The sequence below is a fragment of the Phytophthora infestans genome, genomic scaffold (assembly GCF_000142945.1).
Source record: "Phytophthora infestans T30-4 supercont1.152 genomic scaffold, whole genome shotgun sequence".
Taxonomy (NCBI): Eukaryota; Oomycota; class Peronosporomycetes; order Peronosporales; family Peronosporaceae; genus Phytophthora; species Phytophthora infestans.
Window position 1 is genome coordinate 113,245 of NW_003303607.1, and position 4,617 is coordinate 117,861.

The window sequence follows — 4,617 nt, forward strand, 5'->3', positions numbered from 1 at the left end:
CCCGGGTCGCGTGGGTGAAAGCCCCGTACCCTAACCGCCTAGACTATTTGGGAGCACCTTCTATTAACCAAAACAAACGCCAAACAAAAGGCCAGACACACGCATACTCACACACAACCAAGCGCACCACATCAAGGCCACGCGCATTGCCGCCTTCAACATTGCATCCAGCACCTTTAAAGACCTTTACCACGCAGGAGCTGTTGTTGTGAGCCTGAATTAGGTACCGCCGTTCTCGCCACGCTTACCCACCGGCTGGTCGTTGCCCCTGCGAGTGCTAAGCCGAACCACTCTCCATCACCGGCCATACAGTCATCCGAACGTCGTACCAGCAAGCACAACGAGCGCTATATACATGGCGGAACGAAGAATTGAAAAAGCAAAGCAAAATTCCCAAACCGGGACTCGAACCCGGGTCGCGTGGGTGAAAGCCACGTATCCTAACCGCCTAGACTATTTGGGAGCACCTTCTATTAACCAAAACAAACGCCAAACAAAAGGCCAAACACACGCATACTCACACACAACCAAGCGCACCACATCAAGGCCACGCGCATTGCCGCCTTCAACATTGCATCCAGCACCTTCAAAGACCTTTACCACGCAGGAGCTGTTGTTGTGAACCTGAATTAGGTACCGCCGTTCTCGCCACGCTTACCCTCCGGCTGGTCGTTGCCCCTGCGAGTGCTAAGCCGAACTACTCTCCATTACCGGCCATACAGTCATCCGAACGTCGTACCAGCAAGCACAACGAGCGCTATATACATGGCGGAACGAAGAATTGAAAAAGCAAAGCAAAATTCCCAAACCGGGACTCGAACCCGGGTCGCGTGGGTGAAAGCCACGTATCCTAACCGCCTAGACTATTTGGGAGCACCTTCTATTAACCAAAACAAACGCCAAACAAAAGGCCAAACACACGCATACTCACACACAACCAAGCGCACCACATCAAGACCACGCGCATTGCCGCCTTCAACATTGCATCCAGCACCTTCAAAGACCTTTACCACGCAGGAGCTGTTGTTGTGAGCCTGAATTAGATACCGCCGTTCTCGCCACGCTTACCCTCCGGTTGGTCGTTGCCCCTGCGAGTGCTAAGCCGAACCACTCTCCATCACCGGCCATACAGTCATCCGAACGTCGTACCAGCAAGCACAACGAGCGCTATATACATGGCGGAACGAAGAATTGAAAAAGCAAAGCAAAATTCCCAAACCGGGACTCGAACCCGGGTCGCGTGGGTGAAAGCCACGTATCCTAACCGCCTAGACTATTTGGGAGCACCTTCTATTAAACCAAAACAAACGCCAAACAAAAGGCCAAACACACGCATACTCACACACAATCAAGCGCACCACATCAAGGCCCACGCGCATTGCCGCCTTCAACATTGCATCCAGCACCTTTAAAGACCTTTACCACGCAGGAGCTGTTGTTGTGAACCTGAATTAGATACCGCCGTTCTCGCCACGCTTACCCTCCGGCTGGTCGTTGCCCCTGCGAGTGCTAAGCCGAACCACTCTCCATCACCGGCCATACAGTCATCCGAACGTCGTACCAGCAAGCACAACGAGCGCTATATACATGGCGGAACGAAGAATTGAAAAAGCAAAGCAAAAATCCAAAACCGGGACTCGAACCCGGGTCGCGTGGGTGAAAGCCACGTATCCTAACCGCCTAGACTATTTGGGAGCACCTTCTATTAACCAAAACAAACGCCAAACAAAAGGCCAAACACACGCATACTCACACACAACCAAGCGCACCACATCAAGGCCACGCGCATTGCCGCCTTCAACATTGCATCCAGCACCTTCAAAGACCTTTACCACGCAGGAGCTGTTGTTGTGAGCCTGAATTAGGTACCGCCGTTCTCGCCACGCTTACCCACCGGCTGGTCGCTGCCCCTGCGAGTGCTAAGCCGAACCACTCTCCATCACCGGCCATACAGTCATCCGAACGTCGTACCAGCAAGCACAACGAGCGCTATATACATGGCGGAACGAAGAATTGAAAAAGCAAAGCAAAATTCCCAAACCGGAATCGAACCCGGGTCGCGTGGGTGAAAGCCACGTATCCTAACCGCCTAGACTATTTGGGAGCACCTTCTATTAACCAAAACAAACGCCAAACAAAAGGCCAAACACACGCATACTCACACACAACCAAGCGCACCACATCAAGACCACGCGCATTGCCGCCTTCAACATTGCATCCAGCACCTTCAAAGACCTTTACCACGCAGGAGCTGTTGTTGTGAGCCTGAATTAGGTACCGCCGTTCTCGCCACGCTTACCCTCCGGCTGGTCGTTGCCCCTGCGAGTGCTAAGCCGAACTACTCTCCATTACCGGCCATACAGTCATCCGAACGTCGTACCAGCAAGCACAACGAGCGCTATATACATGGCGGAACGAAGAATTGAAAAAGCAAAGCAAATTTCCAAACCGGGACTCGAACCCGGGTCGCGTGGGTGAAAGCCACGTATCCTAACCGCCTAGACTATTTGGGAGCACCTTCTATTAATCAAAACAAACGCCAAACAAAAGGCCAAACACACGCATACTCACACACAACCAAGCGCACCACATCAAGGCCACGCGCATTGCCGCCTTCAACATTGCATCCAGCACCTTCAAAGACCTTTACCACGCAGGAGCTGTTGTTGTGAACCTGAATTAGATACCGCCGTTCTTGCCACGCTTACCCTCCGGCTGGTCGTTGCCCCTGCGAGTGCTAAGCCGAGCTACTCTCCATCACCGGCCATACAGTCATCCGAACGTCGTACCAGCAAGCACAACGAGCGCTATATACATGGCGGAACGAAGAATTGAAAAAGCAAAGCAAAATTCCCAAACCGGGACTCGAACCCGGGTCGCGTGGGTGAAAGCCACGTATCCTAACCGCCTAGACTATTTGGGAGCACCTTCTGTTAACCAAAACAAACGACAAACAAAAGGCCAAACACACGCATACTCACACACAACCAAGCGCACCACATCAAGGCCACGCGCATTGCCGCCTTCAACATTGCATCCAGCACCTTCAAAGACCTTTACCACGCAGGAGCTGTTGTTGTGAGCCTGAATTAGGTACCGCCGTTCTCGCCACGCTTACCCACCGGCTGGTCGTTGCCCCTGCGAGTGCTAAGCCGAGCTACTCTCCATCACCGGCCATACAGTCATCCGAACGTCGTACCAGCAAGCACAACGAGCGCTATATACATGGCGGAACGAAGAATTGAAAAAGCAAAGCAAAATTCCCAAACCGGGACTTGAAACCCGGGTCGCGTGGGTTGAAAGCCACGTATCCCTAACCGCCTAGACTATTTGGGAGCACCTTCTATTAACCCAAACCAAACGACAAAACAAAAAGGGTCAAACACACGCATACTTACACACAACCAAGCGCACCACATCAGCCCACGCGCATTGCCGCTTTTCAACATACTATCCAGCACCTTCAAAAGACCTTTACCACGCAGGAGCTGTTGTTGTGAACCAGAATTAGATACCGCCGTTCTCCCCACGCTTACCCCTCCGCCTGGTCTTTGCCCCTGCGAGTGTTAAGCCGAACTACTCTCCATTACGGGCAATACAGTCATCCGAATGTCGTACCAGCAAGCACAACGAGCGCTATATCCAGGGCAGAAGAAAGAATAGAAAAACCAAGCCAAATTCCCAAACCGGGACTCGAACCCGGGTCGCGTGGGTGAAAGCCACGTATCCTAACCGCCTAGACTATTTGGGAGCACCTTCTATTAACCAAAACAGACGCCAAACAAAAGGCCAAACACACGCATACTCACACACAACCAAGCGCACCACATCAAGGCCACGCGCATTGCCGCCTTCAACATTGCATCCAGCACCTTCAAAGACCTTTACCACGCAGGAGCTGTTGTTGTGAACCTGAATTAGATACCGCCGTTCTCGCCACGCTTACCCACCGGCTGGTCGTTGCCCCTGCGAGTGCTAAGCCGAACTACTCTCCATTACCGGCCATACAGTCATCCGAACGTCGTACCAGCAAGCACAACGAGCGCTATATTACATGGCGGAGACGAAGAATTGAAAAAAAGCAAAGCAAAATTTCCCCAAACCGGGACTCCGAACCCGGGTCGCGGTGGGTGAAAAGCCACGTATCCTAACCGCCTAGACTATTTGGGAGCACCTTCTATTAACCAAAACAAACGACAAACAAAAGGCCAAACACACGCTTACTCACACACAACCAAGCGCACCACACCAAGGCCACGCGCATTGCCGCCTTCAACTTTGCATCCAGCACCTTCAAATACCTTTACCACGCAGGAGCTGTTGTTTTAAACCTGAATTAGACACCGCCGTTCTCGCCACGCTTACCCTCCGGCTGGTCGTTGCCCCTGCGAGTGCTAAGCCGAGCTACTCTCCATCACCGGCCATACAGTCATCCGAACGTCGTACCAGCAAGCACAACGAGCGCTATATACATGGCGGAACGAAGAATTGAAAAAGCAAAGCAAAATTCCCAAACCGGGACTCGAACCCGGGTCGCGTGGGTGAAAGCCACGTATCCTAACCGCCGAGACTATTTGGGAGCACCTTCTATTAACCAAAATAAACGCCAAACAAAAG

General features: G+C 52.3%; 1 non-coding gene across 1 annotated transcript; it reads right to left on the reverse strand.

Moving 5' to 3' along the window:
* Positions 1-3,260: 3,260 nt before the first annotated feature.
* Positions 3,261-3,336, reverse strand: PITG_30791. The gene has a single exon. It is a non-coding gene; the product is annotated as a tRNA-Glu (tRNA).
* Positions 3,337-4,617: the final 1,281 nt, after the last annotated feature.